We start from the raw sequence: 14686 nt of genomic DNA, 5'->3' as shown, positions 1-14686 counted from the left end.
AAGACAGGGAAAAAGACCTGGTTAGCAGGCAACCCCCACTACCTCTTGTTCCACACCCCGTAATCCACACACAAAGAAGAACCTCGTTGTTTCCTCTATCGAGGACTCACCAGTGTTGGACAGGCTACGGGCTTTAGTCCTTATGCCGCTCCGGGCGCAGAAGGTGAGGGGCTGTAACGCTGGTCACTCCCAAATGCCCTCCAACTGTACCTCGCTTCTGAAGGCGCACAACGGCGCTAGGGCAACAAGTAAGTACGGACCCTACCCCTTAGTCGGTGGTGAAGCTAGAGGAGTCTTCAGCACTCCTGTGCGGGTATACGGAGAACCTACCCACAGCTTAGTCACACCACAGTAAGGCGTGTGCAGTAAGAAGCAAAATAAGTAAAACCCAGAAAGCGCTCCTGCGCGATGCTAACAAAATAACTACGAGGCGCTCCTGTGCGGCTCTAACGAAATAACTAAAAAGGTGCTCCTGCGCGGTGAAAACAAAAACAAGCCCCGCAACACTCCTGTGTTTGCTAGGCTCCAGTTGTGAAGGTGAAGAATTACCTCGCCTCGATGTTCGGCGTCGAACTGTTAGAAGGCTTCCCCAACGGTTCTTCAGCAGAGAGGGTCGGCTCTTGATCGGCGCGGCTGGGCTCCGGAAACGATCCCCACACCTCGGGAATAAAGAAGGAATTCGAAGCGGTGAGTTGGCGGGAAGACGAGATGATATGCGTTCTTCCCGGAAGTGCTTCTCATGACCTTACGTCCATGGTGAGGACTAGACCGGGAACCCGCTTCCGACCGGAAGTGAGTCTCCCGGTTCGTGTCTGTGTGTGTGGATGCGGGAGCGCCGGCAACTGCCGCGAACATGACAGGTACCCCATGGACACATGATCGGAAGACGCGTGTACCGATTTGAGGTGGTTGCAGGTACGAGGAGACTTCGCAACTAATTGGTAAAGATGGGTTTTATATATTCTGTTCAGAGCAAGCTTTTCATTAGATTATGCCTTTATACAAGATAGTTGGCTTTTACATATGGCTTTGTTTGTGTTCTTTGTCATACCATCATAGGTTTTAGGTGAATCTCACGTGAAATTGATATTTGGAACCCCAACAGCCCTGAAGAAGTTGCATGATGGTTTAGCAACGAAACATGTTGGCTTTAAAGAATTGATTATGGTTTGAATGAAACCATTTTTAATTGGGGAAGCTTACAGCACCTAATAAAGCTAAGTTGAGCCAGTAAGCTTCACCGGTTTTTAATGGTGAGGATTACTTTTTTATATTCTCACAGGGGTCCAATGGGCACTTATAAGAACACTAGGCACTGATAGTTTACTTACACTTGAGCTTTACTATCCCTTTTTTACTTCACTGAGTTTGAGATTCCTTTGAAAAGAATATACACATATCTCTGTTTTCTAGATGGAGAGAGAGTAGCCTCTGATGATAAGCGGGTATGCTGGCGAGCACTAGCCAGAAACCCCTCTTGGTGTTACTACCGTGAGGTGCTTTCTCTCCTTTCCCACACTTTTACTGGTTGTTCCTGGGTGAGATTAGTTATTATGGTTTGATGATATTTCTAAAATTGATACACCAGGGCATTTAGAGTAGTGGTAGTGAACACACTCTAGGGGATTAAAAAGGATTGGAAACCCCTTTAATGTCCCAGTCCTAGTATTCGGTGTATTGTGGGTCAGGCTAGTTGTTGTTTATAATGTTTTGAGTGGGGGCGGCCTGGCCCTCCTTTTTCCCCCTACAGCTCCTATTGCGTAATTGTAGCAACGAATGTGAGCCTTGTGAGGTATCTCAATGTAAATCCCTCAACGTTGTTGCCCGATGCTGAAAATGTGGAAGTAAAAGATAATGTGGATCATGATTGTTTGGAGGTGCTTGACTATTGCACCAAGCCGCGTCCCGACATAAAAGATGTGCCTCTGAAAGAAAGTGACTATGTTATGTTTGTGGATGGGTCATGTTTGCGAACAGATGAAGGGATTTTGAGTGCAGCGTACACAGTGTGTACTGTGGCAGCTGTATTGGAAGCGTCTTGTTTGAAGGGAGTGAGATCAGCTCAAGTTGCTGAACTGTTTGCGTTAACAAGAGCGTGCAAATTGGAAAAGAATCTGAGAGTCACTGTGATTACCGATAGTCAGTATGGCTTCGGAGTGGTACATGACTTTGGGCAAATATGGTCCCAAAGGGGGTTCTTGACATTGAGTGGGACTCCTTTAAGGAATGCTGAAGTGGTTAGTAATTTGCTTGAGGCGATACAGCTGCCTAAGCAATTAGCAGTGGTAAAGTGTGCTGCACACTCGAAGACTGCTGACTATGTGTCGGCAGGGAACGAGTTCGCAAACGACATGGCGCAATACTGTGCACGCAATCAGAATTCGGTAAACAGAAACAGGGAAATGGAAATGAACTCATGTCCCTTACTTTTTACTAACACCGTAAATACATGGGAAGAAGTGAGACAGTTGCAGGATGAGGCAGGAGATGAGGAAAAGAAACAGTGGATAAAATCAGGATGCGCACCCCGAGAGTCGGACAGAATTTGGGGTTATCCGGATGGAAGACCAGTCATGCCCGATAGCATGGTCTCTACCATGGCACGAATGTACCATGGACAAGCACATGTAGGAAGGGATGCTATGATCAGACTTATCAAACAGGCATGGTATAATGCCAAGTTTCGGCTTGTAGTGGGGAACCTTTGTCGAAGATATCTCACATGTCAGCAATACAATAGAGGAAGAAAGACGGTGGTGAGTTTGGGAACAATACGACGGGAAGGAGGTCCTTTCACCAGAATGCAGATTGATTTCATTGAAATGCCCCCATGTAATAGGCTAAGATATGTCTTAGTGGTGATTTGTCTGTTTTCACGATGGGTAGAGGCATACCCAACCAGAAGGAGTGATGGGGTTATAGTAGCCAAACTCCTATTGAGAGAGTTAATTCCTAGATTCGGTCTCCCAGTTACGATCGAGTCAGATAGAGGAAAGCATTTCCAGAATGAAATCATAAAATTGATCTGTGAAGCATTGAATGTGCAACAGAAACTGCATTGTGCCTACCGTCCAGAGGCATCGGGAGTGGTGGAACAAATGAATGGCACCATTAAAAACAGATTAGGAAAAATGTGTTTGACCACAGGGTTGAAATGGCCTGATGTCTTGCATCTGGTTCTCATGAATATTAGATCTATCCCTGATAGGAATACTGGACTGAGTCCTCATGAGATTATTATGGGTAGGGCGATGAGACATGTTTTCATTCCTGTCAACAAACTACTGCCTATAACTGATGACTTTGTGTTGGAATATTGCAAGGGGTTGGCTGATTCCGTTCATTCTGTGTTTCATCCGGTTGGATCGGATGCCACCACCCTGGAAAAGAAGCCAGCTCATTATTTAAGTCCAGGAGACTGTGTAAGGATCAAAGTGCATAGAAGAAGAAATTGTCTGGTCCCACATTGGGGAAAACCGCGTCAAGTGATTTTGACCACGACGACGGCTGTGAAATGTGCCAGGGTAAAGAATAGGATTCATGCAGGTCATACTCTGCGAATCCCTAGTCCAGTGAGTAAACCTGAAAAAGAACATTTTGGAGAATCCGATACCAGTCCTGAGTCGGACTCAGAAGAAACCAGAGCAAGACCAACTCCGAGAAGGGAAGAGTTGGAACCAAGTCAAGTTACAGAACCAGAGAATTTGCCATTAAGAAGGCGATTGGAGATTTCTGATACTAGCTCAGAGTCAGATCCTGAACAAGAGAAAATACCAAAAATTGTGAAGGAGAATATCGAAGAGACTGTTAAGGAAATTCTTGAGAAAGAAGCTCCAAATGCAAGTACAAGAGAAATTCCACTGGAGGTCACAGAAGTAGAAGGTGAGGAAGTAGATACAGAGAGTGAGGGTAAGATTGTTGCGGAAGACCCCTGAGGAGATGTAGGGAAACCACACATCCAGGTAGAAGAAGGGACAGTTAGTCAGCAGGAAGATTGCGTGGAAGAAACACGAGGATGGACAAAATTAGATAGGGAACAGAAAGTTGCGGAAGAAAAATCTACAGAAGGTAAAAGTCAAGGTGAGACCGAATCCGAAGACAGTGAAGGAGAAGTACAAGAAGGACGAGTCCTGAGAAAGAGAGCTTGGAAAACCGAAAGAGGTGAAAAGGGAAGTAAGTTGAAAAGGCCAGCAAAGGAGGACATTTGGCCAAATAAAGTAAAAAGACAGAGGTATCGTTTGACACGAGTGAGGTCATCTAGAGCAGAACAAGTGAATGAGGCGTCTAGCCAAGAAAACTCAAAGGACACTGATCAGACACACTTGGACAAGGGAAAAAGAATTAAGAAACCCAACCAGAGGTATAAGTCACCAGAATGGACATATGTGGTACTTCCTGAAGTACAAGAGGAAGCAGACAGCCAAGAAAGTCTAGGGGTGACTGTACCGGAGGTGGCTGGGGAGGAAGAAGATTCGGAAATCCTGAGAGTTATCTTGTCTGATATCGGAGAAGAGACGGATGTTCAGGAAATTCTGAACCAAGACTGTGAAAAAAAAGTAAAAGACGATCAAATGCCAGACTGAAGTGACAAGAGGAAGTCGCAGAGAGATTGAGTTACCGGACAAGACACATAACCGAAAAGAACCAAGTAGGCGCTTAGAGCCTTGGGTTTAGACAAAAGTTAGTTGTGAGTAGGAGAGGCTAAGTCAAAAGACACTGATCATTTCCGAAATGGCAAACACAGAAGGCAGAAAATATACATGTGTGTTCCTGATGGTGCAAAGTGTGTTGTTGTTGTACAGGATTACTAATGCTTCTATGGAGTGTATTAGCTTTAAAAGTTTCATTTAAAGTAACGTTCGAAACAATAGAGGGTCATATTGAGAATAAGACGAATGTAGAAAGGATTCATGATACTCATGCAATCAGATTGATAGACAGAACTGACTTACATAAGGATAGGTCTATAACAGATTTTTCTAACAACGTTTTCTTGAAGTTATTGTATGAATATGTAAAAACCTTGGATGTTAGAAATTGTTATGTTTGCATGCAATTGTCAGCATCAGTGTCAGAAGGTGTTACATATCACCACCTTCCTCTGACCTATGGAATAACCTGTAGTGTGTTAGCAAGTTTGTTTTATAAAACAGGGAAATTAGATTACTACTTCTCCAATGTAGATAACGTTTTCTCACAAGTACCTGTAGTTCCTGAATTGAATAGGATAAAACCTGGTAAAGTTTTAGGTGAATATTTCTTAGAAACTAGAGAATTGACTTTAGAGGCAGTGTTTAAGAATAATCTTACTTGTAGTCTAAAGAAGGAAGAAAAGACCTTCTTGGACATGGTGGAAGAGAGGAGAATTAAGATGCAAAGAAAGATACCTGAGGGAAAAGGAGAGAAGACGGTTTGGTATGTAGAAAGAGAAAAACATTTGAAGAGAGAAACCAGTCCGGCTATGGCTTTAGATTGGTCTCAGAAAGGAAAATTGTGTATTAGAAGAAATGAAACTGTGTATAATAACTATTTTATAGGTGCGAGTGAATGCCATGATACATATAGAATCATGGGAGGATGGGGATTTAAAGGAGGAAACGATCCGGTATTCCCTGGATTATATTTTATCTGTGGGAACAAAGCTTATTATCGGTTACCGGACCATTGGTATGGCACATGTTGCCTAGGCCTGGTCTTCCCAAAGATATTTCATGCGGGAAGGGGAAAGGATGGTGCGCATGAGATAGGTAGACAACTAACACGTAGAAGGAGGGAAAGTTGGTCAGAAATTGTAGGGGATATTTTTGAAGCACTGATACCAGCCGTTGGAATATCTCTGAATGCACATAAAATCAGAAAATTGTCTACGTTAGTGGATCGTTTATCGACAAGCACTGCTGGAGGGTTTTTACTAGTAAATACCGAAATGGTAGCCATGAGAGCCATGGTAATGCAAAATCGACTTGCCCTTGATATTATTTTGGCCAAAGAGGGAGGAGTTTGTGGAATACTGAAAGTGTAACATTGTTGTACTTATATTCCTGACGAGAGTCAAGATTTGAAGACATATATTAAGAATCTAACAGACTTGCATGAGGAGATTGTTCCATTGGAGGTTGAAAGTGTTTGGGAGAAGATTGGTAAAGGGATCTCTACTATTAAAAACTTCTTAATTAAATAAGGCAGTACATTTGTAGGCAAGATTCTAATTCCAGTGACTTGTGTGGTAATATTAGTATTAATACTGAGATTAGGGTGTGTATGTCTAAAAAGAAGAAAATTACAAAATAAAATAAAAAGAGAAGTAACCAGAAAAAGAGAGAAAGAAAGAAAGGATAGAGAAATGGGAGATATAGAACTGGAAGAATGGAAAGAAAGTATGTATAAGAAGGCAAAGGAGGATGAGATGGGGGAAACAGTGATGTAACGTAACATGTTGTAAGGGAACTGAGACATAATTTCCATAAAAATTGAAATTTAAATTTAGGGGGATTTGTGGTGATATTAAAAATCACCAAAGGGGGGATTGGTGGAGCAGGTAAAACAAAATGTTGTATACCTTCTCTCTTTTTCATGATAAAATACTAATTACGTAACTTTCTAACTATTAACGTGTATTAATTGTTTGCCGTGGTCTAATTAATCAACCTCCCACCTTAATAAACACGAATTTCACGCGGGACTAAATGGAAATTGCATGGCAAATTATCCTAATGAATAACTGTGGTACGCATATTAACGGTAGATTGTGTTGATATAGAAAATTGCATGGTTTATATTGCTTTTGTGATGTTCTGCGTTCCTGCTGGGACGAAATGGTAAGTATTATTGCTTTAAATATTGCTATAAGCTAGGAAAATACTAATATATAAAGGGATTAGTGTGGGTTTAAACATTAGAAACTTCATTTCCGTATATTAATTATTCTTTATGTTTGTTTCGCTTAAGTTGGCATTCGGGCCTACTAGGCCGCAACATCCAAAATGGAGTTCGGAAGTGGCCACCGTCGTGTGAGCGCGATGTCTACTGCACAGACTCGGATGGCACTGAAGATCTCCAGGCGTCCTTTGACCGAGTCACAGTGTTCCTCGTCAAGGATAGGAACGTGGAGGACTGCCAAAGCCCGACTAGTGTGACTGACAGAGAAGACAAAGGACACCTGCCTCTAACAGCCGAAATATTGATACTTCGGACCCTTTTGCATGAGAACTGTCCAAACCATGGGATGACATCTTCAGTAGAGCATGAGAAACAAGGAACTTTGTGAATGCTGTCTGAAATTGCAAATTGTGATGGCTTGGCCGATCAGAGCCATTTCCAATGTAGCAAATGTAGCATGTTACCCAAAATTCATTATAAAAGGGGGTTAGTAGAAGGGGTGGGTGGTTGTGTTCCAGGAGTGTGATCCGAATCCCGTTGACCGATTTGCTTGCACGAATGCTGGGTCCCCGGAGAGCTTTGGGACTGCGTCGTGCTGAGCGAAAGAACTTTTTCCCGGACTGATTGGGGTTGTAGCCTGCATTCGATTGGAGGGTTACATCGGAAGAGATTTCATTTATGCAGGGCTAATAGGTTGTGGGAGAATGGTCGCCAAAATCAGAGATTAGGTAAATATAATTGTCATACTGATTTATGCCAATGTTATTAAGATTTTGATTGATTATAATGACGATCATGCCAATGAAGGTGAATTGATTAGATAAACTAAACATTTATTAATAGAGAACGAGTTTGTGATTCTTTAAAGGGTTTTAATTAAAGATTCTGAGACTTTAAATGTGTTTTATCTGGTTCTAAATCACCATCAACCAGTCCAACTAATTGGTCCATCGACCGAGTGGTGGAGTGCCTTGATGCTAAGGTTAGGATTCTATAAGTGCAGATGTATAATATGTAAATACTGTAAATATTTCTTTCTATAGGTAATAAGGTACCCCCACATGTCCAGCGCTTCTCTTCCTCCTGTGTCCAGATTCGAGGGAGACGTATGAGTGTTGGTGTTATGGGCCTCACCAATGGATGCGTGCGTGAATGAGTTAGTGTGTGCAGATTCAAGTGAGACGTATGAGTGTTGGTGTTATGGGCCCCACCAATGGATGCGTGCGTGAATGAGTTAGTGTGTCCAGATTCGAGTGAGACGTATGAGTGTTGGTGTTATGGGCCTCACCAATGGATGCGTGCGTGAATGTGTTAATGTGTGCAGATTCGAGTGAGATGTATGAGTGTTGGTGTTATTGGCCCCACCAATGGATGCGTGCGTGAATGAGTTAATGTGTGCAGATTCGAGAGAGATGTATGAGTGTTGGTGTTATGGGCCCCACCAATGGATGCGTGCGTGAATGAGTTAGTGTGTGCAGATTCGAGTGAGACATATGAGTGTTGGTGTTATGGGCCCCACCAATGGATGCGTGCGTGAATGAGTTAATGTGTGCAGATTCGAGTGAGACGTATGAGTGTTGGTGTTATGGGCCCTCCAATGGATGCGTGCGTGAATGAGTTAATGTGTGCAGATTCGAGTGAGACGTATGAGTGTTGGTGTTATGGGCCCCACCAATGGATGCGTGCGTGAATGAGTTAATGTGTGCAGATTCAAGTGAGACGTATGAGTGTTGGTGTTATGGGCCCCACCAATGGATGCGTGTGTGAATGAGTTAATGTGTCCAGATTCGAGTGAGACGTATGAGTGTTGGTGTTATGGGCCCCACCAATGGATGCGTGTGTGAATGAGTTAGTGTGTGCAGATTCGAGGGAGACGTATGAGTGTTGGTGTTATGGGCCCCACCAATGGATGCGTGCGTGAATGAGTTAGTGTGTCCAGATTCGAGTGAGAGGTATGAGTGTTGGTGTTATGGGCCCCACCAATGGATGCGTGCGTGAATGAGTTAGTGTGTCCAGATTCGAGGGAGACGTATGAGTGTTGGTGTTATGGGCCCCACCAATGGATGCGTGTGTGAATGAGTTAGTGTGTCCAGGTTCGAGTGAGACGTATGAGTGTTGGTGTTATGGGCCCCACCAATGGATGCGTGCGTGAATGAGTTAGTGTGATGACGGGTCTGTGACGCAGGGAGGATATGTAAATGTACCCTTTCCCGCTGGAGCAGAAGCTAAGACTTCCGACCAGTAACAAGTGGCCTGTCTGGGGTCCATGCGCCAGGTTGGTTTGCGTCCTTCCATTTCTGGAGTGTAGCAGCAGTTTTACCATCTTTTTAGAGTTTCTTGTTGCTCAGATGGGTCTAATTTCTAATATTTATAGGTTTCAATCGTCTTAATAGCTTGGTTTTTCTTGCAAGAAAGTGTCACTCGTAGTCATTGAAATGTCACTCACAATTGCACAGAAATTATGAAAATGTCACACACAGCAAATCTGAACCCTTGGCAGCTATGCTTTACAGTCTGTAATCACAGCGCCAATGCTTGTTTGTATCCTCTTCTCACAGCCAGGAGCATTGGACTGTCCGTGGCAGAGCTGCAGCTGTGAGAGGGTAAAATATCCGCATCGGAAGCGCTCTCTGGGGTCTGTTTTCATCTTTTCTTGTTTCTGTTCCCCCCGAGCAGCCGCCGAACATATCTCTCTTTCTCTTTTAGAAATGACCAGGGCTCACTCACGCCGGTCAATCAGAGTGTGAGGGTGGCTGGGGGCGTGTTAGAAGATCGGCCTTAATGTACACAATGTATCTTTAATGACATGTTAACGCTTATTCCTGAATTGTTTTTTAATAAAGACAAACTTTTTTGTTGGCTCCGCCCCTTATCCCTCCGTCCTGAAACCTCTTACCACCGTGTCGGGTGGGGGTGATTGGAAGGTGTGCTGAGGCTGCCCCCGTCTGACCTCTGGCCATGTCACACTCTGACGTCACTAGTAATGGAAGGGGTGGGGCGACCACATTAGCCCTGGATGCCAGCCAGGGAGTAACTTTCATCCCGAAGTGCTGCGTGAAGTGAGCGCGCCGTGTGATCTGCTGCAGGTGAGTTGTCGGTGTGGGGGGAATGGAGCCGGGGAGGGTACTGAGTGAGAGGGGTTTGTTCCCCCTTCTGTCTGCAATGTAATTGTGGCGTAAGGGCCTGAGTAGCTGACTCTGGAGCTGGGAGTCCAGGTTGGAGTTTTGGCGTCTGATCCATCTCCTGTGATTCTGGGCGAATCGCTTACCCTCCCCCTAACAAAAATAAATGTACCCTTGTGTAATGTAACTGGTGCTCGTGGCGGCTGGTATTAAGGGGCGTAGGGGGCGTTGCCTTACCTACGGAGAAAACTAATGGGTTTCAAAGGGGGCGATAATGAATTGTCCCAGGGCGCGGGGAGCGGAGCGGCATTCCGGGCAATGGGCAGGGCGCGGACAGTGGAGCCGTTCAGGGCAATGGGCAGGGGCAGGGTGGCTGACAGTGCACTGAGTGCAGGGGGGGGGGGGGCGGTAACACTTGCCGCACTCCTCCTCATTTCTGGCCCGGGAGCGGCTCTCCCTTTAGTGTGTTTGGCCGCAGCTCCTCTTTCCGGCAGGGGTGGGTTTGTTGCCGGAAGAAGGCGCCCGCAGCCCTGGTTTCAAAGGACACGACGCAGGTACAGGTGAGCCTTTTCCCTTATCTGAACCCCAGGACTCGGCAGACCTGCTGTTAAAGGACGTACCCTGAGTCCGGAAACCCCTCACTGCACACGATCTGTTCAGGAGCCCCTCACTGCACACGAGGGCCCCTCACTGCACACGAGAGCCCCTCACTGCACACGATCTGTTCAGGAGCCCCTCACTGCACACGAGAGCCCCTCACTGCACACGAGAGCCCCTCACTGCACACGATCTATTCGAGAGCCCCTCACTGCACACGAGAGCCCCTCACTGCACACAAGAGCCCCTCACTGCACATGATCTATTCAGGAGCCCCTCACAGCACACAAGAGCCCCTCACTGCACACGATCTGTTCAGGAGCCCCTCACTGCACACGATCTGTTCAGGAGCCCCTTACTACACACGAGAGCCCCTCACTGCACATGATCTATTCAGGAGCCCCTCACAGCACACGAGAGCCCCTCACTGCACACGAGAGCCCCTCACTGCACATGATCTATTCAGGAGCCCCTCACAGCACACGAGAGCCCCTCACTGCACATGATCTATTCAGGAGCCCCTCACAGCACACGAGAGCCCCTCACTGCACACGATCTACCCAGGAGCCCCTCACTGCACACGAGAACCCCTCACTGCTCACGATCTACCCAGGAGAGCCCCTCGATGCACACGATCTGTTCTGGAGCCCCTCACTGCACACGAGAGCCCCTCACTGCACACGACCTGTTCAGGAGCCCCTCACTGCACACACTCTGTTCAGGAGCCCCTCTCTGCACACACTCTGTTCAGGAGCCCCTCACTGCACACGAGAGCCCCTCACTGCACACGATCTGTTCAGGAGCCCCTCACAGCACACGAGAGCCCCTCTCTGCACACACTCTGTTCAGGAGCCCCTCTCTGCACACACTCTGTTCAGGAGCCCCTCACTGCACACGAGAGCCCCTCACTGCACACGATCTGTTCAGGAGCCCCTCACTGCACACACTCTGTTCAGGAGCCCCTCTCTGCACACATGATCTGCTCCAGAGTCGGAGCCCCTCCCTGTGCTATGACGCGCTCTCCAGGCGCGCAACATCCATTGGGCTCACCGGATTTAGCGCCCCCGAAATCTTTCAGCCCCCCCGAAATTTGGCTCTAGTTGCCCGCCTGGCGCTCTCTCACTGCACGGAGTGCACGCACTGCCTGCTTCTAAGCCGCACACTTTACTCCTGCGGCTCTCACTGCACACATCCTCATCGTGTAATCCCGAGAACCTCACTGCACACACAGTCTACTGCGGATCCTCTCACTGGACACATAATCCGGAGCCTCTCGCAGATCACGTGCACAGGCTGATCTGAAGCCTTTCACTGCACACACCGTCTGCCGAGTCCTGAGCCTCCCACTGTATCCACCTGCTGCTACTCCTTCCTCCAGGTCTCACTGCATACATGTTTTACTCCCCAAGTCCCTCACTGCACACAGCGTCTACTCCCGGTCCGCTCACTGCACATACCTACCATCTGGGCTTCTAACTGCCAAAGCGCACCTCTGCCCCTCTCCCTGCCCATACAATCTGTGGCACCACCCTGCCAGTGCCACAGCCACAGCCACCTCAGCATGAACTGGCATCCCTCCCTGCTCACCCCGTCATAACTCCCTGCGCATGCGGTGCCTCTCCCTTCAAACGCCAGCATCAGCCAGTGGCGTGTAAAGGAAGGGAGAGGCACCGACCTGTACGGAGGGCTCAGCCCCACAGGGCCCGCACTGGTGATGGGGTCGCTGGGGGTGCCCCTGTTGGCAAAGCTCCGGGACCGTTCCTGCAGCTCCTTAGACTGGTTGGGCCGTGCACTTCCTGCAGTCACATATCGGCTAGAACCAAGCTGCTTCCCGAAAAGCATTTGAGATTCAGGCAATAGTGAGGGGTGGATATGAATGCGATCTGTGATTGTGTCTAGATTAGAGTGTCCTCTCCAGGAAAGCATGACTTTTCTAGCGGTCCTGGGAAGGGTAGGAGACATGTCCTTTGTAGGTCTCGCCTGATCCAGCGCATGCGCTGGTCTGGCCGAGACGTCTTTTGTATGCGGGTTTTCCAAGTGCTGCCTGTGGCCTAAAGCCTGCGTGCACGTGAGCGTGTACGCCCGCAGTCACCATGAGTACCTCCGCCGTGCTTGATCGCGTCCGCGATCACTTTCACTGGGCGCACGGGCGTGAAAATGACATGGCCGCGCGACCAATTCTTGGCTAACTTTGCGTGCGAGGCCAATGCTTGTTTAAAGAGTGCGTTGGCTTTGCAGGCCCCGTACTTTTGTAAAATAGGACCCCCCCCCCAAAGCAGCCAGTCACTGACTTTGTCCTTCATTGTGCTACGGGGCTCGGCTTCTCTGAGCACAGCAGTGTACAATCCAGGTTGTGTCTTAATTTAGTGCCTGCACCCAACTATTTTATGGTCATTCGGAAAGAGCCAATGGAGACAAAAAGGTAAAAAACGTGGACTAGCCACAGCTAGAGTTTTCGTTAACGTTTTTGGAAACTCACTCTTCAAATATATTCCCATTAGGGATGCCAGTTAAATCCTATTTAAAAACAAGTCTAAGTGCTTCCATGTAAAACATTTTGGGTGAGTGCTTTTGACTTTTTCTGTATTTAAAACGCCTAGCTGGAGCATTGTTCCCCCAATCAACAGACGTGCTCTTTGATTCTAAGTTTGACGGTAGTTCAGACACAAGTAATGTCACCTTGAACCTGTTCTGCAGCTGTGGTCCTCAAATTCACATCGCAGGTGTGTGGTTGCACCAAATTTATTTTCACAACTTATTTTATACACAGTTTTTCAGGATGTAATCTGTGACCTTTCTGGGAGGAAATGTCAGCTTGATAGGTGTTGTCCCGTTCAGATAATTCGGGTCTATCCCAAGTCTCGTTAGCAAACAAGGGTGAACGCCGCTTTAACCACTGGCAGCTGCCCAGGTCCTCTCCCCATCGCCAACATTTCCCCGCATTAATGACAGCGAGGCTCTCCATCCATAGCTGCTATTACTGTTATGTAAATACGGGTACTCGGTATACCCACCGCGGAAGCCTGGAAGGCTGAGTCAGCCTTGAGGGGGATGTGAACCTGAGACCCGCAGATCACCACATGTCTCAGCGGCAAGCGTTTAACTCGCAAAACTAGTATTTGCGGTGTAGTACGGGTCGCGTGCAACCCTCGTGGCGGTGCTCGGAAGACCAGAAGCAGCAAGGTGGCACCAGCTGGGTGTGCTCTTAACCATTTCTGTGTCCTTGGGTCTCAGCAGGAGGGGCCAGCTGTCTGTACCTGTGCCCATCCTCAGGCTGGTGCTTAAGACTTACCCTCCAGGGCGCTTTGCGCCCCTTTGAAATGTGCACGGCGCATGTTATCCAGCAACAGGGACACCATGGTATTCACCTTGCAGGAAACGCACGCTCTCTTTCTTGCCAGTCAAAATCTGCTGATTTATTTCATTAATGATAATGTGCAGTTTTTAAGTAACTTTTCATACCACACTCTAGCTGCCTCTGAGCTCTGTAGAGGTTATTAGTATTACACATTATTGTTTTTGAAAGGCTGGGAATTAGATTCGAACTTGCGATCTGCAGAGCACACGGATGTCAGTAGGAAGCTGGTAGTTGTGCAACATACAGGGTGCCCGTCTTGTGCCACCATGCATGCTCTTTGTCATAGAGCACAGTCCCTGCTTTTGGGACACAGCCCCTGGCATGCACCACCTCCCCAGCACTAGCTTCCCCGGGCCCTGCACTCCCTGTGAGATTGGTTCCATGTGTAAGAGCAGGGTCGAGGCACAAGAGGCCTGAATAATGCAAAGCCTCGTGCACAAGGCTGGGCTTGTGATCGCTCCTGTATCTCAATCATTCTGTAGTGTCGCGGTCTAGTTGACGCGCGCACTACGTAAGGACGGCGATGTGCGTAGCGGCCATCTTGGACGCTACTGCGCATGCGCGAGCAGTAGCGCGCTACGAGAGACGGCGTTCGGAGCGTGTTGCCCGGCGCTCTCTCGAGAAGTAGAGTTAAATGTTAATAAAGGCTTCTACCCACCTACCAGAGCCTCCAGCAAGTTATTGGGGAGCAGCCAGCAACAACCAGAGCACCTAGCATCATTACACATTC

The 14686-nt window shown here is 47.4% G+C and overlaps 1 pseudogene across 1 annotated transcript in view; it reads left to right on the top strand.

Moving 5' to 3' along the window:
- Positions 1–9851: 9851 nt before the first annotated feature.
- The window catches only part of LOC146822372 (uncharacterized), a 34468-nt pseudogene continuing 29633 nt past the window's right edge, over positions 9852–14686 (top strand). The window contains exon 1 of the transcript XR_014963271.1: positions 9852–9965. The product of XR_014963271.1 is annotated as an uncharacterized LOC146822372 (transcript). The remainder of the gene's footprint in view (positions 9966–14686) is intronic.

Source organism: Triturus cristatus, chromosome 6 (genome assembly GCF_964204655.1).
Source record: "Triturus cristatus chromosome 6, aTriCri1.1, whole genome shotgun sequence".
In the NCBI taxonomy this organism is placed as follows: domain Eukaryota; kingdom Metazoa; phylum Chordata; class Amphibia; order Caudata; family Salamandridae; genus Triturus; species Triturus cristatus.
The sequence above is the reverse complement of the archived record's forward strand: the minus strand, read 5'-3'. Positions and strand labels throughout refer to the sequence as shown.